The sequence below is a fragment of the Hyperolius riggenbachi genome, chromosome 10 (genome assembly GCF_040937935.1).
Source record: "Hyperolius riggenbachi isolate aHypRig1 chromosome 10, aHypRig1.pri, whole genome shotgun sequence".
In the NCBI taxonomy this organism is placed as follows: Eukaryota; Metazoa; Chordata; class Amphibia; order Anura; family Hyperoliidae; genus Hyperolius; species Hyperolius riggenbachi.
The window spans coordinates 137,173,598-137,201,479 of record NC_090655.1 but is presented as its reverse complement, the minus strand read 5'-3'; positions in this window follow the sequence as shown (position 1 = coordinate 137,201,479).

Sequence of the window (27,882 nt, the reverse complement as noted above, 5' to 3'; positions counted from 1 at the left end):
GCCTTTTAAACCACCACCAGAAAAAATAAATTATCTTAAACAGAAGATGAAAACTTAGGAGAAAACATCAATTGAATAATGGCTTATTTGTCTTAGAGAACCCGAGGTGGGATTTAATTATGTTACTGGGGCACAGAGGCTGGTTGTGCACACTAAGACCAGCCTCGGTTGCCCCATGGTGTGCCTCCATGTCCCCCCTGCATGCCGCTATACCCCCCCCCCCCCCCCCGCAGTGCTGGCGACACGCAGCGTGTCGCCAGCACAATGTTTACCTATGCGCTGTCTGTCAGCGCTGCTCCCCCGCCTCCTCCACATTGGCGCTACCTGCCCGTGTCTCTTCCCTCCCGCTGATAGGACATCAATTGAATAATGGCTTATTTGTCTTAGAGAACCCGAGGTGGGATTTAATTATGTTACTGGGGCACAGAGGCTGGTTGTGCACACTAAGACCAGCCTCGGTTGCCCCATGGTGTGCCTCCATGTCCCCCCTGCATGCCGCTATACCCCCCCCCCCCCCCCGCAGTGCTGGCGACACGCAGCGTGTCGCCAGCACAATGTTTACCTATGCGCTGTCTGTCAGCGCCGCTCCCCCGCCTCCTCCGCATTGGCGCTACCTGCCCGTGTCTCTTCCCTCCCGCTGATAGGAGGGAAGTGACGCGGGCGGGTAGTGCCGATGCGGAGGAGGCGGGGGAGCGGCGCTGACTGACAGCGCATAGGTAAACATTGTGCTGGCAACGCGCTGCGTGTCGCCAGCACTGCGGGGGGGGGGGGGGGTATAGCGGCGCGCAGAGGGGACATGGAGGCACACCATGGGGCAACCGAGGCTGGTCTTAGTGTGCACAACCAGCCTCTGTGCCCCAGTAACATAATTAAATCCCACCTCGGGTTCTCTTTAACAGATGACAAATAGACATTAGGGGATGGAAGTTTAGCATTACTATAAAATATTTATTATAAAAATGTAAAGGATTCTCTTTAAAATAACCATACCATAGTAAAATATTGAGGAGCGCCTGAAGACATTTAGTGCTGAACTGTTACCCCGCCAGGGGGAGCCACCACCTGTAAACCCATCAAAGACGAAAACACACTGAAACAGGGGAGTTTCCTTAAACAGATATCAGCTTTATTAGAAAATACTGCTGTTGCAACCACATAAAAAAACCCTTATCACCCTTAAAATTAAACATAGCCGTGTTGAGGGTGACATCAGCTGATTAACCATCCAATCAGTTTCAGCACTCATACCACAATCACTTAGCACTATTTTTTGTCCCCAAGGATCTCTAACCAGTTCAAGTGTTGCAACTTTGAAAAAGTCACTGATCCAGGGTAGCCCGTTACTCCAATCATGTGATGTGATAAGTTGCCAAATCAAATACATGTAGCTGTATCAATTGTGTGTAAAGTTTCCTGTCTATAGCAGATGCGGTGTGGCCCTAGGTATACCTATATCTAAGACTTCAGCAGCTCAGTGGTACACCACTAATGTTCTGCCAGCTAGATATATAACAAGGGGTAATACAGTCCCGGTTCACAAACTGCTACACAGACTCAGTGAGTGTCGCTGGCGATACTATCCCAGATGGAGTACTTGTGAATATGATTGTCTGTCACCATACAATGTTTCAAACATTGATTTTATAGTCATTCGTAATTTCGCTTAAAAATGTGTGTAATTTTCGCATAATTTTGTGCCGAATTTGGAGGTTAATAGCAAAGCCCCCATACACGCTACTGACACCAAAATTGCTTCCTATGTTAAAGGGAATTGGGGGTACAAGGGAATAAAAGAATTTTCCAAATAGACCATATCGTTTTTGAGAAAACAGATATAAAAAATTCAAAGAAAAAATGGTTTTTTAAATTAGGAAAAATGACAGTTTTGCATATTTAAAATCGATTTTCTCAAAAACTACAATGTATTTTTGAAAAATTCTTTTTTTGACTTGTACCCAATGTTCTCCTTAACATATGTACCAATAGCATTTTATTATTATTATTTAGTATTTATATAGCGCCGACATCTTCCACAGCGCTGTACAGAGTATATATAGTCTTGTCACTAACTGTCACTCGAAGGAGCTCACAATCTAGTCCCTACCATAGTCATATGCCTATATTGTATTGTGTAGTGTATGTAGTCTAGGGCCAATTTTAGGGGGGAAGCCAATTAACTTATCTGTATGTTTTGGGGGTGTAGGAGGAAACCAGAGTACCCAGAGGAAACCCATGCAGACACGGGAAGAACATACAAACTCCTTGCAGATGTTGACCTGGCTGGCATCCGAACCGGCGACCCAGCGATGCAAGGCGAGAGCGCTAACCTCTACACCACCGTGCTGCCCGTATGGGGGCTTTGCTATTAACTGCCAAAGCCCGGACAAAATTTTGTGAAATTTAGCTCAAATTACGCGAAAAATTGCGCGAAATTATGAAATACTACTATTACATATGAAATCAATTACGATTTTCCCTGAAATTTTTACATTACGATTACGATGCAAAAATGCAAATGTCGATGCGTAATATCGCATATGCGAAATTTAAGCCCATCACAGCCACCACACTTGGGATGCTGCTTCACAAGTGTTACTTTCCACCGGGTCTCTTCACTTTAGACTCACTCCAGGTCATCTGTGCAGCGTGATCCTACCACCGCAAACCGCGGGAGAACAGCCACGCCGGAATCCGTCACGTGTTTGGTAGATTAGCTGATCCCCAAGGCCACATCACTTGACATGTTTAGCTTGCCGATTCAAGCTTTATCAGACGCAGGCGGGACCCTGCAAGTGACTTACTATAGAGGTGGTACTGGAGATCATTAAAACAGCTGTTCCCGATTAATCAGGGTAATTAGGATTCTTTAGAGCAGCTTGGACTATTTGGAATGGTATAGAACGTTGGATTTTCCCATAGACTGTGACAGTTTGTAAAGGGTATGAATAATTTTGGACTGGACACTTTTTGCTCAAATTTAAATAAAAGCTGAGAAATGTATTTTTTTCTCCTACAATAATGCCTCTTGTACATCGTCTTATTATGTTTAGGGAGACAACTATGTCATTTCCCATCAAAACATTACTTGCCGGTTGAATGAAAGTAACTTTGAGGCAAAATTTGTCAGGTGTATGAATAATTATGGGCAGAACTGTAGGTATAACTAGGATCACACCGCATCTGCTATAGACAGGAGACTTTACAAGTGATACATCTACACATAGTTGACTTGGCAACTTACCTATCACATCACATTGGAGTAACAGAGGCTACCCTGAATCAGTGACTTTTTCAAAGTTGCAACTGGTTAGAGATCCTTGGGGACAAAAAAATAGCGCTAAGTGATTGTGGTATGAGTGCTGAAAGTGTTGGATGGTTAATCAGCTGATGACACCCTAAATACGGCCGTGTTTGATTTTAAGAAGGGATAAGGGTTTTTTATGTTGTTGCAACAGCAGTATTTTCTAATAAAGCTGATATCTGTTTAAGGAGACTCCCCTGTTTCAGTGTGTTTTAGTTATATAACCATACCAACCATCAATATGCATCTCCTTCGAAAGCTTCCCATTCATGTTGGCTTTTATTCCTAAATGGCTAAATAGCTAAAATAGAGTGCAAGGCCTAGCTGCCAGAAATCAAGATGGCAGTGACCAGACCAACAACATAGCTCAACTGTAACTAATGGTGTTTAAAGCTAAAATTCTGTTAATGTTCCCATTCACTCATCAATTTCCCATTGTATTCCGTGCAGATTTAATTTATCTGCTGGGAATACATTCCCCAAAATGTTAGATGGAACCTTTGACCAAAAATCAATCGCATGTACCGATCGAACAAGATGGAAAATATAGGTCAATCTGGTGTAGTGTGAGAGTGTTGGTGCAACTCTGTGGTTTGATTAATTTTCAATAGATAGCTCTTGGAAATGTATGTGCACTGTACAGTAGGAATCAATTTCTTCTAAATTGATTTTTTTTTTCAGAAAAGAATCAATCATTTTGGAACATTGGTCGAAATCTATAAGTGTATTGCCAGCTTGACTTTTTTTTTGGTGGTGGTGGTGGGGGGACCGGTGTAATAGGCGAGCACTAGGCTACTCTGTCTTGCCACTTTTTAAATTTCCGTCATATTAACAAACATCCAACGTTTCATGATGTGGGATTTGTCTTTACAATAAACAAAGCACCTCAATGACCTTGTTATAAGCTGGACCATTTATTAGCCACAGCAGCAGTCCCCAACCTTTTTTGGGCCAAGGACTGTTTTTTCACACAATTTTTTCAGGGACGAGGTCTTGGGGGAAAGATCGTGGTATGTGGTGAATTTGAGGTAATAGACTTGGATCGGGAAATGCTAGGCCTGTGTTTTGGAGAGAAGACCCGGAAGTGGGGAGGCTTGGGGAAGATTATGGGGGCCCCCCTCACCACATGCAAGCACATTTTAAATAGGGCAAGGTGTCCCCCAAATAACAAGCCTCAAACCTCCCCCACCACCACCACTACCACCACCTTCACCACCAAAGCAGAATGTGCCTGGCAATTCCTTTCACAGCTATTCTCACCACTGTGGCCTTACTCTGTGGCTCAGAGGCTTTCCATCACAACTCTCCCCATCTCTCAGCTGCTTTCTCAGCTTCTTCTCAGCAGCATGCAACTTCCATTTATGGTGCCTCTTCCACACGCGTTTCTGTGAATCGGCTTTGGAGATGCATCTGTCAGGCAGAGAGTGAGGCAGTGAGTTGTCTATATATATATATAATAGGCTACATGCCTCAACCTTCAAGCAAGAAGAAGAAGTAGCGCCCTGCCCCCAGGGCCGGTCCAAGCAAGAAGAAGGGGCCAGTCCAGTTGTTTATATTGAGTCTGAATCTTTCTCAGCTCTCCTGGGATAATTATTCATTCAAGTTAGTCTGTTGCCTTTTGCTTTATTTCATCTTGCATAAAAGCTACTTCCTGTTTGTTCACTGCACCCGTCACAGCGTTCAGTTGTCTGTTCAGCACAGTGTGTGCTCCTGGATTGCTCTGTTTGTGTATTAACCTTGGCTTGTTTGCTGCCTATATTAACCACTGTTTTGTACTGACCATGCTCCTGTCTCTTCCCCTGGTTTATCCACCTCTCTGCTGTGTCCTCTGTGTATGACCTTCAGCTAGTGGATGACTTTGAGTTTGTCTATCCTATAGATTGTAAGCCATCTGTCCTTTTGTGTATGACCTTTTGCCATATACCTTAACTCTGCCTTTGTTTATTGGGTGTTTCCATCAGTTACTTCAGCCTCAGATTAAATACTTTGCACAAATAAGTGCTGGGGGTAACCTAAGTCAGGTAGCGGTGTTCAGTTTCCCATTCAAGCGGGGGCTTGGCTATAGGTGAAGCTTGTGGTGGAGATTAGGGTATTAGATCTGAAGGGCATTTGAAAATCACCTATATACCTTACACTGGCCTAAAATCGTGGTGGGCCATATGACAAGTCCTCTGCCCTCTTGCCTCTTCCCCTTAACAACAAATGGTTCTCCTCACACACTTATATTGTGACACACATCAGGAGCCATATGGAGTATGCTGCAGCACAGCTAGCAGCAATAAGGAGAGTAGGGGACAGTGTTCCCAGTGGTGTGGTATATTTCCAGTTTCTCTGGGCTACTGGGACTGGCACTGGGCCATGAACCGAGGGTTGGGCAGCCCTAAGCTTACATCATCATAGTAAGTCAGAGGCTTAGCTGGCAATAAAGCAATCAACCATAGCCTTTGTTTGAGCCTGAAGGCCCACCTTTACTTTATAAAAAGCACTGAAAGGGTTGTCTGAAGCCATTGCTCTTTACAGTTCCCCAAACATCTACTGAATTTTTATTTATATTTATTTCAACTGGGTTCTGCTTCGGTACCTGCTGATTCCAAAATTACTTGTCCATTTTATCTGAACTGGTGTCAAACTGAAAAAGAACAATGCTACTAGTGACTAGAAGATCAAGCAGGGGCGTAGCAACAGGGGTTGCAGAGGTAGCGACAGCATCAGGGCCCTAGGGCCAGAGGGGCCCCAAAAGGCCCTCCCTCAACTACAGTATTAGCTCTCTATTGGTCCTGTGCTCATAATAACCACTTCTATTGATACTTTGAATATTGGTAATCATTAACAAACCGTTCCCCATTCCCTTCTTGCACCTCTGACACTGTAGTTGCCATTGACAGGTTTTGGTGCGCCATATCAATTGTTATGTATAGAGTGTTTGGGGAGCCTCATTGTAAAACTTGCATCGGGGCCCACAGCTCCTTAGCTACTCTACTGAGATCAAGCAATCCATTTGTTTACCTTAGCAATATTTCATGCAGCACAATTCACTGCCCATCTCATTTCAAAAGCTAGGAGAGGGTTTTTTGCATTGTAGAAATTAAAGCAAAGCTCAATTGTAGCAGCACACATAAATGTTATAATGTATATCACACACAAAAAAAAGTTAGTAATTTAGCTGTCACTTTTTTCTGATGTTTAGGACCTACTTGGTTGTGATATAAAAAGGAGTATATCTGTATGGATCTACATTTATTAAATTATTTTGCACATGTTTAACTAGTAAAAGCAAGGACTTCATGGATATTTTGGTTTCTTCTGAGATTTTTTTGTTTTAAATATATCTTCTTTCTGGTTTGTAGAGTTGCATGTTTAGGTACAAACTGTACATAACAAAGGTCTTCCTTAACTAGTTAAGGACCGCAGTGATTGAGATCTACGCCCTGTATTGGTGGGCTCCTGGCTGGCAGGGTGTAGATCTCAGTCACTGTCCGCAGCGCGCATCCGCCGTTTCCGCTGCTACCCGCTGATCGCGCCGCTCAAACCCGACGATTGTCACCGCATCTCACAGGCTCTGCCTGTCTCTATGACGGCAGAGTCATGTGAGCCGGTCAGGAGCCGATTTCATTGGCTCCTGGCCGTGTCTATCAATGTAAGCCATTCCCATTGGCTTACATTGAAAAACAGGGTCAGGAGCCAATGAAAGCGACTCCTGACCGGCTCACATGACTCTGCCGTCATACAGACGGTAGAGTCTATATCCTGGGGGTCTCGGCGAGCGGCGATGATGGCGGTTGCAGCGGGTATGTGCGGCGATTCGTCGGGATTGGACCAGCGGTCTCTGGTCTTTAAGTGCCCAGAGACCGCTGGTCCTTAAATGGTTAAAATGAGACTTAAGAAAAGAGGGCCAATAGAAAATCATCAGAGGATAGCAAACAAAATCATCAGTTACCTTCATTGAAAAATGCATGAAAAATGTATTCCAGAACTATGGAAGTGCTACTGCTGGTAAAAGTGATAAGAAGTCGTCCCACAGGGTCAAGACAGAGGAAATTGTTGTATTGGAAGCAAGAAATTTGTGCGGCCGATAAATAGCAGGTGACAGGCCCGTCCAACTGAAAGTTTTAGTTTTTGAATTTATCATTCGGAATTTTGAAACATATTTTTCTAATCTATTGTTCTTGAAATTTGTTTTTTATATTTACAGTATTTGCGTCAGGGGTAGGCACACTGGGGGCGGGGGAGAGGCAATTTTGGATAGGCATCAGGAAAGGGGGTTTTACGGTTAGGCATCAGGAAGGGAGATTTTAGGCTTAAGCATCAGGAAGGGAGGTTTTAAGGTTAGGCGCCAGGAAGAGGGGTTTTAGGGTTAGGCATCTGAGGGGCGGGGGGGGGGGGGGTTCTGTGTAAGAATAGGGTTAGGCTTAGCTGTAGTAAAATATTGGTAACATTTACTATCGTCATTATCACTGTAAATATTTTTTTATTTTCCATTTGGCTCACAGATCAAAACAGTATTTATCGTTTATGGCTCCCATTATTCCTTGTGCCTCTATTTCATACACGTGTTATACAGTATTTGCCCTTTCAAACCTTTCTATTGGTTCTTTAATATGATTAATTTCTTCTCTAAGCAATAGAGAATAATAAATAAACCCTGTTGTGTCATGTACAGACCTTCAAAAATTAGCAGATCTTCAAACAAGTCATGTGAGAGAAATAGGAAAAGTAATTGTTTGTTAAAGTGAATCTGAGGCATTTTTTAAACTAAAAAACTGATATTTACCTAAGGAGGACCCAGAGCCTTTCTGTTCTCCTGCCGGTCTCCTCGTTCCCCTGCAGGCTCCTCCTTTTGAATCTCCTGCCGCGGGAGACTTTGGCAGTCTTCGGAAGCACTTGGGCTTCCGAAGACTGGCGGCTCTGTATTGCAAATGCGCAAGAGAGAGGGTGCTTGCACGTGTGCTGTACGGAGTGGCATGTCTTCCGAAGCCTGCCGAAGTCTCTCCAACCCAGAAGAGACTGCTACTAACTAACCTGCAGGGGTATACGGACACCATGAGGAGAATGGGAATGATCTATAGGAGCTAGAGCCTTCCCTGTATCTGTTTTTTATTTTAAAAATGCTTCAGACTCCCTTTAATGATAACCTCTGTTCAAAGCACATACAGAGGTGATCATTACACAACAGCACCAAAAAGCCAAGAGGCAGAGCAGATCCCGCCCCCAGGATGACAGCCCCTCCTGTCAGACACACCTCCTCAGCCTGTAAAGGCTGCTGTGCTCCACGTGCGCCCGACAGGAGGAACTATGCATGCGAGTCTGTTGGTGCACCGCTGGAGGGATGCCGGGGATGCCATCGGAAGCCGGCAGAACGGAAGTCCCATCACCGGAGACGCCACGGAACCCACCGCTGGAAGGTAAGATCGTTACATATTGCTTTTTAAACAATACCAGTTGCCTGGCTTCCTACTAATCAATGGCCGCCGTAGTATTTGGATCCCACACCTGAATTAAGCATGGAGCTAATCTAGTCATACTTCAGCCAGAAGTATGACTAGATCAGGGTCTATAGCTAAACATTTTAGAGACAGAAGATCAGCAGAACAGCCAGGCAGTGTGCAGGCAATGTGCAGTGGCTGGATAGTGTACTGGTTAAGGGGCATTGTCTGTTCAGTAAGCCTGCACCTCTTGGGCAAGTCTCCCTAACACTGCTACTGCCTATAGAGCGTACCCCAGCGGCTGAAGCCAGGGCCGGATTTGTACTTTTTCCCACCCTAGGCCCGTTGTCAACTCCCCCCCCCCTCCCTTTTCCTTCTGCTCATCCTAACTTCCTAAAGCATTTAGGCCGGTCATGGGACGTTTCTATCCCATCCCAAAGGTCCCCTCCAGTGCTGCCCTGTAACCGCAGCTCAGATAAAACTTCAGAGTAGCACAGCAGAGCAATTTTAAAGGAAACCTGTAGCGAAAAAAATCTGCCATTGGTATAGATTTACCTCGGGGGAGGGGGGGTTGAGGGCGAAGCCTCTAGAATCTAATGAAGCTTCCCCTGTCCTTCTCTGCTGCCCCGATTCAGCACTGCCACCCCCACCCCCATCCCCTTTTCCAGTGAAATTAACAATATATTTACACTGTGAGCTTCATGCAGGCGCAGTGTCAGCTCCTTGCTCAGGCTCTGGCGTAAATAGCCGAGCCCGATTGGATCTGCTTTACAGCACAGACGCAAGCCGACCACAAGGGGGCACAGTACAGCAGACCTGATCGGACTCCACTATTTCTGCCGGAGTCCAAGCGGAAAGCAGCTACTGCACCTGCACTAGGTGCACTATTCAGGGCGAACCAGCGGTGGAAGCTGTAGTGTGCCTGGGCGGAGTTTCCAGGGGGCCAGAGCTGAATCAGGGGTTCTAAGGAGGATGATGGAAGCCTCAGTGTCTACAGGCTTCCCCCTCCAGAGTAATATAACCCCTGGGGCACTTTTTTCACTACAGATACTCTTTAATGCAGTGGGGTGCTATGCAGCAGCACACTTCTATACAGCACTTGACATGTCACATGACATGCAAGAACACCTGGGAGCTGTACAGAAGTATGCAGCATAAGGCCTGGTTCACATTGGAACTAAAAACCGCACTGTTAGTGGATGGTGACGGAACAGATTCTAACGGATCCAATTAACCTATTAATCCGTTCCCATTGCTCCGTTAGAATGGATCCGTTCCTCCGAACATACTGAAAACTTGTGTCTACAATTTTTCTGGATCAAAGGACACACATTGACCATGTGCTAATGGAACAGATAAATTATTGACACCTTTAAAAAAACGTATCCGTTTTAGGCCTCTTGCACACTACATGCAATTACAATTTTTTATACAATCCAATTTTTGATTCTGATTAAAAACATAGCAGCACGCAGTACTTTTTTTAATCAGATTCATAAATTGGATCGTATAAGAAAAAAAAAAAATCAGTGTAGTATACAAGAGGCCTGAGACGGATACATTTTTACAGGGATCAGTTTTTTTATCTACAGTGTGAGCCGAGCCTTAAAGTGACCAGAGATGAGTCATGTGGCTCTTTTTTTACTTACCTGGGGCTTCCTCCAGCCTCAGAAGCACGGATGCGTCCCTCGCCGTCCTCACGCGTGCCTCCCGCAGTCTGCCCGGAATCCTCGTTCAGCTGCAATAAACTGGTAGAGGGCTCAGTCTGACTGAGTGACGTCAGCCGCAGAAGGTCCGCGCATGCACAGAAGGCCTCCTGCTGACATCACACAGCCGCTTACTGGAGAAGATTGCGGCTTAACGGAGGACCCGCAGGAGGATGGCGAAGGACGCATCCATGCTTATGGAACTGGAGGCAGCCCCGGGTAAGTAAAAAACACAGCCACATGACTCATCTCTGGGTCACTTTAAAGTGTCTAGGTGTAATGAACAGAGGAGAGTTTGGATCTGCCATTCGAGTAGGTAGAAGACCATGCTGTGCTGGATAGGGAGAGGAGGTCAGTGGTAAGGGATTTCACACACTGGTTTCTAGTTGTACAGCAATGTGCTGTAGTTGTACAGAAATGTGCTGCCTGGCTGTGAGCCTCCCCTCCTGCCCAGAGGAACGTAAACTTACTTTTCTTTTCAAGGTCTGCACCTCTGCCCTGGGAGTCTATTCATCACTCCCAGCGGCATAACAAACCCTCTCTACCACTATTTCTTAGGAGGGAGTGCTGGGGAAGGGCAGATGTCACATCAACGAATACAGATGATGCTGCTCTAAACAGTGTAGAAGCAGAAGGAACAGCGAGACACAGAACAGGAAGGGGGAGAAGCAGGGGGAGTGCAGCTATACATTACAGCTAGGTGTAGATTGCAGAGCTAGTTATAGTTACCTTATGTTCAAGCTGAATTCATTTCTGCACGATCTCCTGTATCCCCGCCCCTCCGAATTTCTGATAGGCAGGAGCAAGCAGGAGGGCGGGGATACAAAGGGCTGGAAGCTGAAGTTTTTTTCTAAAGCCTCTTCTACGACTTCTATAGGCTGATTCTGAAGGGGGGCGGAGAGACAACCATTGAATGACAGCGGGCAGAGCTGCAATGATGCGGCCACTGCTCCTGTCATATTAGCAAAGCTGCCCGCTCTGTCCCTGTCTGTAGCCGCCGCTGCTGCACAAACAGATATGCTACTATGTGCATAGGAAAGCAGCGGGCGGCTGCAGACAAATTAACACTGCAGCATCATTGTAGGGAATAGCATGGGCGGCTATTGGGACACTGCTGTCTGTTTTTAACCCGCCCCTTCCTTGGCTCCGCCCTAGTCCCGAGCCTATTCGGCCTGCCCACAAATCCGGCCCTGGCTGCAGCTCTGGGGTCTTGAGTCTGCCAGGAGAAAAGTGCAATGTAAATGTTGTGTGTCTTGTCTTGTGTCTTGTTTAAAAGAAAATAAATATGGATCCTTATCCGTTTGATTTCAGGTGTACTTTCAGCTAGGGTTTCGTCAGCATCTCTGCCATTGATAAACTCACTCTAATAACTTAATAAATGAAAGTCTTCCTGCTATACTGCTGATCCTGTGCAGATGTGTACAATCTGCATCATTGGCACCTATGTGAAAGACATTTTAATCTCCTTAGAATACAAGAAATGAAGTGACTAACTCAATGTTCTCCTTTAAGCACTTCAGAAAATGCCAGTAATTCATAGATGAACAGAATGAAAATATGAAAATGTACAATAATATAAAAGACAAATCAGTAAACTGTATAAGTGTTTAGTTTAGTTTATGCCTCAGTTAATGCTTTCTTGATGAAGCCGTTTTATTCATATAACTCCTGCAGGAGTTTAAGCCATCCAGCTGTTTTCTTTTGTTTGTGTAATTATTTTTATTGTTGACTCAACAGAAAGCAGTGTAGGTTAATGCACGTAAAATATGAAACTGTGACTAAATATGAAAACATTGTAGCGCAAACCATGTTATTTTCAGAAAAGGTTCAAAAAGCTTTGTTATTTTATTTTCCAACCCCGGTTTCATCAGATTGTTTACTACTGTTAATTATGTGTCCTTACTGAACCCCGTGCTGACAAAATAATTTCCACCTGTTGATCTACCTTCTAAACTAATATTTTACATTTTCACAGCAGTCTCTGCCTTATCTGCTAGACTGTAGCACTTTAGCATGGCAGCTCTGCATTCCTAGGCTTGAACTGTGATGCATGCAGTTAGTATAGTCCATGTTTGTTTGGGTTTTACTTAACCGTTTCTGAACCAACACAGTTGAAATCTACATTCTGCTTGTGGCTACGCCGCTCTGACAGGACATGGATTTCAACAATCGTTGCCACACAGTCCCGCCGATCGTGCCACTCTGTCCCCACCGCAACTCACTCGCTCTGCCGTCATTATGACGGCAGAGCTGTGTGAGCCGGTCAGGAGCCGATTTCCTTGGCTCCTAACCATGTCATCACTGTAAGCAAATCCTATTGGCTTACATTGATGGACTGGTTCAGTAGCCAATGCAAGCAGCTCCTGACCAGCGCACAGAGCTCTGCCAGAAAGAAGAGAGAGGGTCTGCACTGCGAATCATAGCTATGATTAAGGACGGTTAATCCGAAACGTCAGCTATCTGTTGCCTGCCTATGGCTGTTTTTGGATATGTAGAGAGAAAAGAAAAGAGCCCCAATAGTGTGTTATTGTAAAATGATTGGTATAATGTAAGTAATACATTTATACTCACAAAGGTAGGCTGCCAAGCAGTGCTGCTCATCAGGATACCGGATATCCGAATAGACTCGGATATCCGAACTTTTTAGGCCTATCCGATCGGATCCGGATTCCGGATAGCTGGACGGAAATCCGGATAGCTCTATGCGGATAGTTGGTCGCATAACCCGGATATCCGCGGATACCGATCGGATATCCGAATCCGGGTACTGTAACCATGGACATGATGTCCATGACGTCATTCAGCCAATCAGAGCGCTCCCAGCCTAAGCCCAAGCACCCAATCACAGAGGGGAACCTTGGCCAGTCCCTCCTGAATATAAGGAGGGGGGCATGTTAAGAATCTCGTCCTTGCTTTGTGACTGCCACTGAGATAGTTTGTCCAGTGTGTTTGGCTGAAGCAAGTACATTATCCCAGTGATAACCCAGCGTTTTAACACTAAAACACCTTCTGGTTTTACTGTTTTACTGTGTTGTAGTTAGCTTAGCTAGTCTGTGTAATTTGTTAGTGTCAGTCAGTCTTGTCAGTCAGTCTTTCAGCTGCCTGTGCCTGCTACTAGGTCCTGTGTCTTTGTGTGTGCTGTGTCTGTGTGCACACACTCCAGGCTCCTTGCTGCTGGCTGGGCTGCTATTATTACTGCTACTAGGTCCTGTGTCTTTGTGTGTGCTGTGTCTGTGTGCACACACTCCAGGCTCCTTGCTGCTGGCTGGGCTGCTATTACTACTGCTACTGTGGTTTTATATTGTGTAGTTGCAGACAGTGCTAGTACTACAGATTATTGCTGCTGTGCTGCTGCTGAGTGAGCAGTGTCAGTGTGTTTAGTTGTTGTACTCCTGTCTGTCAATCTGCTGATCATTTCCAAGCCCGCCGCCAATAATAAAAGTGCACCAAGTACCCCACACACATCATCTGTGACGTCGACTCATCAGTGACAGTGAGTCTTGTACTATGTCTGGCACTGGCAGTGTGAGACGGGGGAGGGGCAAGGCCAGAAGGAGAGTGAGCAACATTGCGGCCTCTGGCAGCAGTTCTGCCGCATCAGTCATTCCGCCGCTACCCACTGGCAGTCACGCTGCAGAGACGCAGCAGCGTGTTGCGTCAATTTTCAAGCAGGGTCAGCGGCGCAGATTGGAGGAGAAGGACGCCGCGTCTGTGATGCAGCAGATGGCGCATGACGAGGAGCAAGCCAGTGACAGTAAGGCCACCACCACCAGCCCTAGCCCTAGAGAAAATATTCTCAGCAAAATTGGCTTTACAGAAGAGTCTGAGATGCTGACAGTAATTGTTGGGGGGGAGCCCGTCCATGATGTGTCAGCAGAAGAGGAGTTTGAGGCGGGCTCATCATCCCAGCAGTTTTACGAAGGGGAGTTTGATGATGAGGTGAAGGACCCGGACTACCAGCGACCGGAGGGGCATGTCAGCTCTGACTCTGAGGAGGAGGAGTCAGTGTGTATGGCACGCAGGTTGAGCATTGCAGGGATTGGCAGGAGCAGCAGTGGGCATGGAGTACGTGACCCGCAGGCTGCTGCTCCATCTGTCAGTGGCACGACTACCACCAGCCGCACCACTCAACCCCAGGCCCCAACCACCACCGGGAGAAAATCCACAGCAGCATCCCGTTCTGAGCCACGTAAGGGAAAACTCCAATCCCCAATATGGCAGTTTTTCCATCTGCCCTCACTGGATAGCAAATTTGTAACATGCAAATTATGCCATGTGAAGCTGAGCAGAGGGTCTCACCCCTCCAGTTATGGCACCTCCAGCTTCATCAACCATCTGGGCAATAAGCACAAACCTGAGCATCAGGAATTCAAGCTGCTGAAGGAAGCTGGCGCTGGCCCTTGCAGAGGTCAGAGCACTATAACCAGCTTTGCCACTCCTGCTGACACTGAGGCCTGTTCAGGCAGCCAGTCCTCCTCAGTGGTCTCCTCTGTTCCCTCCTCAGCTTCCCGTGCAAGCCTAAAACGCCCCCACCACCAGACCCTGCTGAGTGACTCTTTTGTGGTCAGGGCTCAGCCTCCCGGCAGCCGTCGCATACGCCAGCTGAACGGCTTGCTTACACGGGCCATGTCCTCCCAGCTCCTCCCGTACTCGTTTGTGCAGGAGGGGAGCCGGATGCGTGCGCTCCTGCAGTGCGCAGCGCCGGATTGGCCAATCCCCAGCCGGCACTACTTCGCACGCAAGGCCATCCCAGCACTGCACTGCTTTGTAAAGGCCAACGTGGAGCGTGGGCTGGATCATGCGCTTGGTGCGCGCGTCCATGTGACAATGGACTCATGGAGCAGCCGGTTCGGGACAGGCCGCTATTTGTCCTTCACCGCGCACTGGGTCAGTTTGGTGGAAGGGGGTGAAGAGGAGACAGCAGCATCATCACCACGGTGGGTGGTGCCACCCCGCAGCAGGGTCAGGGGAAGTGCAGCAGCTTCCAGCTCTGATCCGGTTCCATCCGCCGCCAAACAACCCCGCCTCAGCAGCAGCGTGAAGGCCCACCACTGCCAAGCGCTGCTGCAGATGGTCACGGTGGGCAAGAACAAGCTGACGGCAGACCACGTCTTGGCCAAGCTCCGAGAGCAAGAGAGGAGTTGGCTGACCCCCAGAGGCCTCAGAGTCGGAGAGGTGGTGGCCGACAATGGTGCAAACTTGGTTGCCGCCATCCAGCGGGGAAACCTCACCCACATCCCCTGTCTGGCCCACGTCCTGAACCTAGTGGTGCAGAAATTCCTGCACACCTACCAGGGGATGGACACTCTTTTGGGAGCGGCAAGGAAAACGGTGGGTCATTTTCGCCGCTCGGGTGGTGCCACAGCGACCCTTACAGCCGTGCAGATGGAGCTGAACCTCCCACAGCACCGCCTCATTATAGACGTTCCAACACGCTGGAATTCCACCCTGGCGATGTTGGAACGTCTGGTTGAACAGAGGCGGGCTGTCAACCTGTACCTGGCCAGAGCCACCATGGATGCCAACTTGTTGGGGACCGGCACCACCCACCTCCCAGACATCATCCGCCCTGCTGAGTGGGGAAAAATGCAGCTGGTGTGCTTTGTGCTGGCACCCTTCCTGGAGGCCACCAACATGGTCAGCCGGGACCATGCGTCGCTGTGTGAGTGGTTGACCATTGTGTGCATGCTGGACAAGGCCCTCGATGCTCTGCTGGAAGTGGGAGAGGAAGCCTTGATCCAGCAGCAGGAGCAGCAGCAGCACACTTCACAGTCCACCTCTGTGCAGCAGGAGGAGGATTCGGAGGAGTTGGAGGAGGACTTGGAGGAGTTGGAGGTCCCTGACCTTGAAGAGGAGGGGGCACAGCGGAGTGCAGCTGCAGTAGTGCGGGGGTGGAGAGAGCAAGATGAGGCTCCGGAATCAGAGGAGGACGACAGCACTGTCAGCGGTGCAGAAGATGATAGGTCAGCAGAGATGGCAGCCCTCTTCCCCATGGCAGTGCACATGCTGCAGTGCCTGCGCAAAGACCCAAGGGTGAAGGAGATGAGTGCTCGGGAGGACATCTGGATCACCCTGATGCTGGACCCACGGCTGAAGGGGAAGCTGGCTCAGTTCCTGCCTGTAGGAGGAGACCCTGTGCGCCGAATCAGGGACTTGCAGCGGATTCTGGTTCGGCGCTTGGAGGAAGCCTTCCCCCGGACTCCCACCCCCCCTGCTGTCTCAGTCCAGCCAGCACAGCAGCAGGTGCCTGCATCCAGCATCAGCAGGCGCCCAACAAACCTGCTGTCTCTGACAAAGGCGCTCTATGCCACACCAGTACCGCTGCCTACAGAGGAGGTGCCTGCAGCAGCATCCGGCTCTCAAAGCCAGAACCAGCACCTGACCCGGATGGTGGCCGACTATATGGGGTCCTATAGCGGGCTTGACACCGACACCCCTGTGGACCCCTTGGAGTACTGGGTGAAGCACCTGGATATCTGGGGCGAGCTGGCGCAATACGCCCTGGAAGTGCTGTCCTGCCCGCCTTCCAGCGTTATGTCGGAAAGGTGCTTCAGTGCGGCCGGTGGCGTGGTCACTGAGAAGCGCTCTTGTCTGTCAGGCCAGTCTGTGGACAGACTGACTTTTTTAAAGATGAACGAGGCTTGGGCAATTGGTGAGTTCCTGGCCCCTGTTGTTGGCAAGAGGGGGAAATGAAGTGGCTGAGTGGTTATCACTATGCCTGCTTGCTGCTTAACCACCCTTTACCACCACAACCTCCTGACTCCATCTTCATGAAGCCAGGTTCTTATTTTTTGAACTGTGCCGTGGTACCTGCCATGGTCAACTATGTAAACACAATAGCTGTGTAATTTTTTTGGAGGTGTCTGTGCTGTGCGAGTTGTGGGGAGGCCCCAACTGCGTCAGTACGACCGCTTCCTGGAACCTCTCCTAATTTTTTACTGTGCCGTGGTACCTACAACAGTGCCATGGTCAACTATGTAAACACAATAGCTGTGTAATTTTTTTGGAGGTGTCTGTGCTGTCCGAGTTGTGGGGCCCCAACTGCGGCAGTACGACCGACCGCTTCCTGGAACCTCTCCTAATTTTTTACTGTGCCATGGTACCTACAACAGTGCCATGGTCAACTATCTAAACACAATAGCTGTGTAATTTTTTTTGGAGGTGTCTGCTGTCCGAGTTGTGGGGAGGCCCCAACTGCGTCAGTACGACTGCTTCCTGATACCACTCTGATGTTGATTGACAGCCATTTTTTTAGGGGGGGGGGGGATTTTAAGTCCACTCCCCACATCATCAGTGTTTCCATTTTCAAAATTATGATGCTACATGCCTCATATACCCTAAAAAACCTTTTTAAAGCAATTTAAAGGCCACTTCCGGGATTAAACACGGATATCCGAATCCGATCGGATACTAGGGTCGGATATCCGAATCGGATTCGGATCGGAAAATTTTGAATTCGGATATCCGACCCGGATCGGATAGCGGGGTATCCGGATCCGAATCGGATCCGGATTTTGAAAAGGGGTATCCGAGCAGCACTGCTGCCAAGCTCAGGCAACCACTTATTCCGCAGTCGGGGAGATTAGACCTGTCCCTGCTCAGGTTAAGAAGTCGCTCTCTGTGAAGAAGAAAGGGTGTCCACACCCATCCACCAGGTGGATAATTGCGTAGTAGAAATACAGAGGTGCCAGCATAATAAAATCAATTAGAACCAATTAAAACAATGAAAAAGTGGGTGGCAATGGTGGACTTGCCCAACCCCGCAACAACCAAAACACCACTTTGGATGGTATAAATTATTAAATTTGTTAATTTAGTACGCCAGTTAAAAATACAGTTTGCAACGCGTTTCACGGGTCCCAAGCCCGCTTCCTCTGGCAAAAAAACATACAGCAGGAGCAACAAAGCAGTGTTGTGTACCGGTGTGGCGCCTCTACCAAGGGGTGTGCGATTCTTCCTCTGCTTAAAGGCGTTATCAGGGATTTTTATAGAAAATAAACGCTACTTACCGGGGGCTTCCTCCAGCCCCAAGCTCCGAGGACCTCCCTCGCCGCAGCTCTGCCTTCAGTCGTTCGCCGGAGCTCTGACCCGGTCCCCGGCAATGACGTCAGAGCGACCTCCAGTTCGCTCTGTACTGCGCCTGCACGAGCGGCGCTGTCAATCACCGCCACGTGGGCCGGAGCGGACTGCGCAGGCGCAGAACTACTGGTCACAATTTCTCTTTAAAGTACCATATACAGCCACTATGACTATCAAAATAAATGTAGCAATCGTTAGAACCGTTAACCTCCAACACTTGAAATGCAACAACCATTACCTCCAACACTTGAAATGCAACAACCATTACACCCAACACCTAAAATGCAACAACCATTACCCCAGACACTTGAAAACATACAGATAAGTTAATTGGATTCCCCCTAGATTGGCCTTATTCATGATACAGACATAGACATGTGTATGGGATGGATTAGATTATGAGCCACCTTTGAGGGACAGTTAAGTGACTAGACAATATACTCTGTACAGCGCTGCAGAAGATTTTGGCACTACATAAATACATAATAATAAAGTGTGTGATCCAGCCCTGAGGACACACAGTATAGGGAGATGGGAGAGTGCTAGAGAGGATGTAGCAAAGGTGGGGGAGGGGGAGAAAAAAGAGAGACTGAGAAAAGGGGATGAGAGGAAGATAAGTGAAAGAGGAGGAAAGGATAGAGATGGGGAGGAAAGGATAGAGATGGGGAGGAAAGGATAGAGATGGGGAGGAAAGGATAGAGATGGAGAGGAAAGGATAGAGATGGGGAGGAAAGCATAGAGATGGGGACTGGGTAGGAAAGGATAGAGAAGGGGAGGAAAGGATAGAGATGGGGAGGAAGGAAAAGAGAGGGAGTGAGCACAGAAGAAGGGAAAAGAAGAGAAGAGAAGAGAGTAGGAAAAATACATTAATAAAATGCAAGATTAGATGGGAGAGGAAAGAAGACAAATGTGGTCTGTGGAAGGACTGAGAAGGCAACAATAAATCAGGCAGACTGGGACAACGAAAATAATTGAAATAATTACTAGGGATGCTCATTCGGATTCCGCGGAAATGCAATTTCTGAAATTCCGATCGGAAATTGCATTTCCGCATAGGAATGCGGAAATCGGTAATGCAAGTGCCGTAGGTGGATTTCCGCCGGAAATCGCGGAAATTCCACCCGAATTTAACATTGATTTTCTCAAAAACTATAAGGTCTTTTTGAAAACCTTTTTTTGCATCTTGTTCACAAAATTCAGTTTAATATACCCTGAAAATTTGGTGTTTCTAGGGCTTAAGGGGGCTTTGCTATTAACCGCTAAAGTTGGTGGATTTTTACTGTTATGTAAAACGCAGAAAATCTGCATCTGCCTATTTTCTGCATTTTACATTACAGTAAAAATCCGCCGACTTTAGTGGTTAATAGAAAAGCCCCCGTAAGTCCTAAAAACACCACATTTTCAGGGTTTATTACACAGAATCTTCTAAACAAGATGCAAAAAAAGTTTTCAAAAAGACCTTATAGTTTTTGAGAAAATCGATGTTAAAGTCGGGCGGAATTTCCGCGATTTCCGGCGGAAATTCCGCATTGGAATGCGGAAATTGGTAGCGTAAAGCGGAATCGGTAATTGGTACATGACGGAATGCGGATTTACCGCGGAATCGGAAATTGGCATTCCGACCATCCCTAATAATTACATGTATCAATAAACTGAAAACACAGTGAAACTGTACAAATAAGGCAACAGATTATTATGCAGTATGTACATATATACACCTTATACACCTCCCACGTATGGTATATTTTAAATCAGGGTGCTGCACAGAGGGAAACATCACAATCCGGGCAGTAGTCGAATCGGGATTCCTTATGGACTTTTTTCCCTTTCTTATCAGTCTTGCTGCAGCATACTGCACATGTCCTGGTTGGCACATTTTTTTGGGGAGTGGGTGGAATATACTTCATGAAGTGATGGCCTGTGAGGCGCTCGGAGTTCACAGTGTAGGAGGTACAGCGCCCAACTCTGGTATCTGCCGAGGTCTGGTATTTGAGGCAGATGCACTCACACATCTTCCAGTCAAAGTCAACTGGCTGGCACAGTTACTGACCTGTCACTGTGCTGGTTTTGGAGGATGTAGGCATTCCACAAGTCTTGTTTCTGTTGTAGCATAGGGATAGTCTTTTGAGGGAACCTATTAACATATCTGTACATTTTTGGGATGTGGAATGAAACTGTTAGAAATAAACCCCAGCAGAACTCTTTTTAATGGCCCTTGTGACAGAGTTTCTAGAATACTGGAAGTACTGATCCTCCCAGTAGCCCTTTCTTCTCCGTGTTGCCCTCAAAACTGCATAAAGTTATCCCTTCCCAACATTATACACAATTTTCCCCATCTCTTTTTTTCACCTTCCTGGCAGTGCATTTCCGTCTGGATTTATGGGTCTAAAAGTGGTAATTTTTTTAATCAAGAATATTAAACCTCCAATTCTTAAGTCTTAACTCGCCAAAATATAGCAGAAATAAAGGCCTGGTAGACAGCCTGCATATAAATAAAAGACCGGAACAAAAAATAGTTGAAATAAATAAATGTATCAATAAACTGAAAAAAACAGTGAAACTATACAAATAAGGTACCAGATTATTATGCAGTATGTACATATATAGACCTTATACAGCTCCCGCGTATGGTATATTTTAAATCGGAGAGTGTCACAGAGGGACACATCACAATCGGGGTAGTAGTCGAATCATGATTCCTTATGGACTTTTTTCACTTTCTCATCAGTCTTGCTGCAGCATACTTCACATGTCCTGGTTGGTGCATTTTTTGGGGGAGTGGGTGGAATATACTTCATGAAGTGATGGCCTGTGAGGTGCTCAGGGTTTACAGTGTAGGAGGTGCAGCGCCCAACTCTGGCATCTGGCGAGGTCTGGTATTTGAGGCAGATGCACTCACACATCTTCCAGACGAAGTCAGCTTGTGTTACTGGCCTGTCACTGTGCTGCTTTTGGAGGATGTAGGCAATCCACAAGCTTTGCTCCTGGAGATAACGAAATATTTTTTTATAGTTTTTCTTTTGCTGCTTCCTTACTGTGGGGTAAAAAGTAACTGCCTGGTTGGCTCTGTCCACACCACCCATTGTGAAATTGTAGTCTACCACAACCTGAGTCTTTGGAATGTCTTTACCTCCTCTTGTCCTGGTGATGACAGTCGAGGTGTCATGGACTGTGCTCAGGAGACAGACATCCTTTTTGTCATGCCAGCAGAGAGCCAGCATTTTCCCCTTTTGCCAAGCCACAGTGTCCCCAGTTTTCAGCTTCTGTTTGGCAAACGCTGATGGCATTTCCCGTCTGTTAGGCCTAATGGTGCCATAGGCCTCAGTCTTGTTTTTTAGGAGAAACTCAAAGTTCAGGGGAACTGTAAAAGTTGTCGCTGCAACACAGTAGCCTTTGTTCAATAAAGGCTCAACCAGTAAAAGCACAGAGAATGTCGCCACTCCATAGTTGCTGAACCTGGGGTTGAACTTTGTGCCTTTGCCGGTGTATAGTATAGTGTTCCAGATGTAGCCAGTTGCTGACTTAAATAGCATGTATGATTTATGCCAAAGCGGGTCAACTTGGATGCTATATACTGTGTCAAACTCAGCCTTCCCTTATAGGCCATCAGACGTCTTCGCTTATGTCCCTCTGTGGTACATAAGTGCTCTGGAAGTTGTCAACCACTATCTGATACACTTCCCAGATTTTTTAAAGTTTTGACACAGGGTGGGTGGACTCCTCGAAGGTGTAGTTGTTGGAGAAATGCTAAAACGTCATGATTAAATTGAAGCAATATTTAGGCATCACCATTCCAAGAAAAGGGATCGCAATAATTTTATTGGTAGACCAATACCATTTCTGCAGAGACAGCCCCACCACCCCCTGCAGAATAATTAGGCCTAAAAAGACCCAAATGTCCTGTTTGGTGACCGGCTCCCATGTACTGCTCCTGGAAAAGCACCCTTGTGTAGCAGCCAATTGTTGGGTGGCATAGCAGTTTGTCTCCTCCACTATTTTGTCAATGACTGCATCAGTAAAAGAGAGCTACAGGTAGGCCAGGACAGGAGGTTGTGTTTGCAGTCTACCTTCAGGCCAGGCTCCCCAGTAAAAGGGAAACATGGGGGCAGTGGCGGCGCCTGACTAGTGTCATTGGGGCACCAAATGTGGATACCACTGACCTTGGTGGTGATGGAGTCACTGTCACTCTCGCTGCTTGGGTCAGATGACAGATCGGCAAGTGCATTGCTGTTACTCGAGTCCGCTAGCGACTGCAGATAAGGATCACTGTCCTCAAACTCTACCAGTGCTTCCGGTGTGAGACACCTTCTGGAGGCTGATACCATAGCAGATGACAGACAGGCAGGCAGAGGTTGGTGCAGGTGGCAGGCAGAAAGTAGTCAAATCCAGGCAGAGGTCGGGCAGGCAGCAGGAAGAGAGTAGTCAAAATGCAGGCATAGGTTGGTGCAGGCAGCAGGAAGAGAGAGTAGTTGAAATACAGGCAGAGGTCGGTACAGGCAGCAGGCAGAGAGTGGTCAAAATCCAGGCAAAAATCGGCAACAGTAGAGCAATCAAAGTCCAGGAGAAATTAGTGCAGGCAAAAGGCAGAGAGAATAGTCAAAATCCAGGCAAAAATTGGTAGCAGATAGGCAGAAAAGTAATCAGATCAGCAGATTACACAGATCACAGAAGCACTTAAAGGGACTCCGAGCAGTGCAGAAACTATGGCAAGATGCATACTATTTTGAAGCTCTCTTTCTCCTCTTTCCAACGATATATAAACCGCCGCCCTATGCCTTTTAGTTTTTGCTATTTTCGTGATCGAAATCAAGGCCACCGCGATTTTGATCGCAAACATTTTGAAAACTAAAAGACGTAGGGCGGCGGTTTATGTGTCGTTGGAAAGAGGAAAAAAAGAGCTTCAAAATGGTATGCATCTTTCCATAGTTGCTTGTATTACACAGGACGACTTTTCCCCAAAGTCAGCAGCTGAATGGAGCTGCCGACTTTGGGGAAAAGTCATCCTGTGTAATACAAGCAACACATAAACTGCCTCCCTACGCCTTTTAGTTTTTGATATTTTCGCGATCGAAATTGCATAGGCCGCAAATTCGATCGCGAAAATAGCGAAAACTAAAAGGCGTAGGACGGCGGTTTATATATCGTTGGAAAGAGGAGAAAGAGAGCTTCAAAATGGTATGCATCTTTCCATAGTTTCTGCACTGCTCAGAGTCCCTTTAACTCAGAGACGCAGCTGGGAACTAAATAGCTACATTGCATTGATTGGATATATTTGGATAAATCCCCTTGTATCCAATATAATCCATTTTTTTCAGCTTTAATAATTTCCCTCACCTCCCCATATCCTCATGCCACCCCCTGACCCTGTTGGGGACCCTGTTCCTCTTTCTCTCTTTCTTCCACATTTGTCCTTGTTTCAGGACTAATGTACAGATCTGTGTAAATATATGTATATTTCTACTGAAGAATGTTATTAATTGACTCTAAAATTAATCCCCATCTTTTAAATTGATATATAACTGACAGCAACTGGTATATTTCAGTTCTGACAAAATCTTGACAGAACTGGATGTGATCACTGTAAGAAGAAAATAGTGAGCTTCTGAGAGGAATTGATGGTGAGGGAAGTATGTAATATTAATTTGCAGCTACATCATGTGTTTATTTTAAATCATTTTACTCAGTTCAGGTTCCCTTTAAATGTTATTATGCTGTTGCTTATCTTTCCGAACAGAGCGTAAGTTCTGAGTTCAGGTCTGCTTTAAAGGGGAACTGAAGAGAGAGCTATATGGAGGCTGTCATGTTTATTTCCTTTTAATCAATACCAGTTGCCTGGCAGCCCTGCTGGTCTATTTCTTTGCAGTAGTATCTGAATAACACCAGAAACAAGCATGCAGCTAGTCTTGTCAGATATGACTTTAAAGTCTAAGCCACTGAAACACCTGATCTGCTGAATGCTTGTTCAGGGGCTATGGTTAATAGTATTAGAGGCAGAGGATCAGCTGGGCTGCCAGGCAACTGGTATTGCTTAAAAGGAAATAAACATGACAGCCTCCATATACCTCACTCTATAGTTCCCCTTTAAGTGTCTCTCTTTCTTATATCAAAAAGTTGTGAGGTATGTTAGAGGTAGAGGCTCAGCAGGACAGCCAAGGAGTCAGCATTGTTTAGGAAATACAAATGTCAGACTACATATGCCATATTTTACATCCCCTTTTATGACTGCTGTAACATGGTATATTTTCTATAATGTGCTACATGGCTTTTATATGTAGGCAATATTGGTATCTACAGAGAACCTCTTATTAACTACATGTATTGAATTTGTATAAATATATTAGCATAAAATATGTAGTTTAAATGCTTTCGGTATTTCTAGTCTCCATGCATGAAATTGACTTTGTGAATGAATGCCAATATAATGCACCAGTAGCCCTGGCCGCAGCTTCTAGCATCTGCTTGATTCATTAGTATAGAAGCCTGGCAGCTAAAATCTACTCATACCTTTTATTATTTTCACTGACGGTTATGCAAGTATATTTGAATACCCATTAACAAAGTCCTACTCAAAAAAAGTAAATCACGTTTTGTCATTATGTTTTAATAAGGTAGAAAATGATCCACAGTATACTAAAAACCTGAGGTGTAGAAGCTAAGGGTCTTTATTCCTTATATTAATAATGATGTGAACCATATCATGAACTGCATGGTAGATAAAAATGCTTGGGGTAATATGCTAAAGGAAAAATACAGTGACACTGTTTCCAGTTCGGTTATCTGAAAAAAAGTTGAGTACTGTGGTACAAAATTGGAGGAAGAATAACATTCCTAAGGATCTGATAAAGGGCATAGGTATAAAGGAAAATCCTCCAAGAAACTACTGTTGCTGCAAATAAAAACCATAGCATACACAAAACTCAACTTCTACTAGTGCGCTAACATGGCTGCAATCATCTCTCTTCAATATGCAATCATATGCAAGAATCTTTTCAATGGTTACTGTAACGATTGGTGTCAGCAAGGCAGAATCTGATTATTAAGTGATCTGCAGTATCACCTATAATGCAGATATATACCAGATTATAAGGTGATCTGCAGAATCACCTATAATGCTGGTATATCAGAAGTTGCCGTGAGAACAAATACAGAAGGTGTAACAGGTGTAGCCACACACAGATGTATAACTAATAATGCTAGTTGCAACAGTAGAACTGATAGCTAGCAATAGCCTCACCAGAAGAGCTGGTAAGTATCAGTACAGAAGCCCTCACCAGAGGAGCTGGTGGGTGCTATCTGTATGGCGGCTTCCACCAGAAGAGCTGGAGGATGTGATTAGTACAGTAGCCCTCACCAGAGGAGCTGGTGAGCACTATAGTACAGAAGCCTATTACCAGAGGAGCTGGTGGATATACACAATACAGTAGTCCTGACCAGAGGAGCTGGTGGGTACTATAAGTAAAGAACCTCATCAGTGACAAGGGCTCACTGGTGAGTAGAGTAGTCAGACAGATCGGTTTGGCAACAGACAGGAGGATACGGTACAAAGTCGGCAGGCAAGAGGTTAAAGGTATTTCAGGCAGAGTTGGCAACAGGATCAGATGGGCTAAAGTACAGAGACGTAAAGCAGAAGGGAAGTCAGAAGAGAGCCAGAGTCATACACAAATATACAAGCAATATATCAATAACAATGATAATCCTAGTCTGTATGAAATCCCCGGTTTCCTCCCGTATCAAAGCACACCGGATCTATCTAAGGGTCTGAGTGCTAACACGTAGCATTTGCAACAGCAGACAAAAAAGGACTGAATCCTCCGGGCTTAAGAGCCTGAGGAGACCTCGCAGCACGCCCCCCTGCGTCCGGCCAATCAGCGGCAGTGGGCGCATGGCGTGACATCAGCCGACCCGCAGGTCAGCTGAGCCGCCTCCTTGCCGCATAAAGTCCGTGACGGTGCGCGCACGCCTCACAATAACCCTATGAGCAGCTGACAAACCCGTCCTCGGCGTGCTAAACGCCGGAGGCACGGGTGACATACTGGTCGGCGGAATGGAGGCAGCTGCAGAGGACGCCAGGCTACCCGCAGCTGCCTCCTCCATGTCCCCCTCAGACCTACTGGGCAGCAGACTGGAGGCAGCTGCGGAGGATGCTAGACTACCCGCAGCTGCCTCCTCCATATTCCTTACAGTTACACATTAATGTCAAACTGTAATCTCTACACTTCTTAAGAAATTCAACATTGCATTGTGTGGAGCATTTATCTTATTTATGTACCTATAGCATTTATTTATGTATCTGTAGGGGAAAAAAGGTCTAAGTTAGATACTTTAGTAACAGAGGCACTATTCGTGACCTTGAGACTATACTGTGTACTTCAATCTGTTTATTGCCTGAGGAAGCGGGAACATACCAGTGAAACGCGTTGCACTGTTTGTTTTGGAGTATATGAATAAACCTGTTGTCATAAAACTGACGGTATCTTGTCTGCTTCGGGAAGGCGAGTCCACCACCACCTCCTGAGGGATTTTAAGCCTTTTAGAACCTTTTATCCTGCTGGCACCTCTGTTCACTCTTACATTATCAAAGTTAGATACTTAAAGGGGAACAGAAGTAAGAGGTATACGGAGGCTGCCATATTTATTTCCTTTTAATCAATACCAGTTGCCTGGCAGCCCTGCTGGTCTATTTCTCTGCAGTAGTATCTGAATAACACCAGAAACAAGCATGCAGCTAGTCTTGTCAGATCTGACTTTAAAGTCTGAAACACCTGATCTGCTGCATGCTTGTTCAGGGGCTATGGCTAATAGTATTAGAGGCAGAGGATCAGCAGGGCTTCCAGGCAACTGGTATTGCTTAAAAGGAAATAAACATGGCAGTCTCCATATACCTCTCTCTTCAGTTCCCCTTTAACTCAGTAGAGGAAAGCTTCTGGATAATCCAGAGGCTTCCCCATCCGCCTCATCCCACCAATCCAGCACTGGGACCCTCTTACCTATTTGACAAGGGCTTGTTGAATAGTTTAGCACAGTCAGACTGCGCAGGTGCAGTGACTGTCTGTGCAGTAGCACAGAGCCACTTGTGCATATCTTTTTCTGTGAGGGTCCTAATGAGCATTGGTGAGTTGCAGGAGGATCAAAGAGGCTATCAAACACCCATTTTTATTTATTTTTTTTCTCCCAAGTTTATGTTAAATAAATCAAGGCATTTCGCCCTCCATGCTATTATGACAAGTATTCTACATTATTTGTCTGAAACTGCTGCTCCTATTATAACCTTAAAGGGTTTCTGTGGAGTAATTCAATAAACATAAACAGACACTTACTTGGGGCTTCTATCAGCCCCCTGTAGCTGTAATGTCTTGCGCTGTCCTCCTCCGAT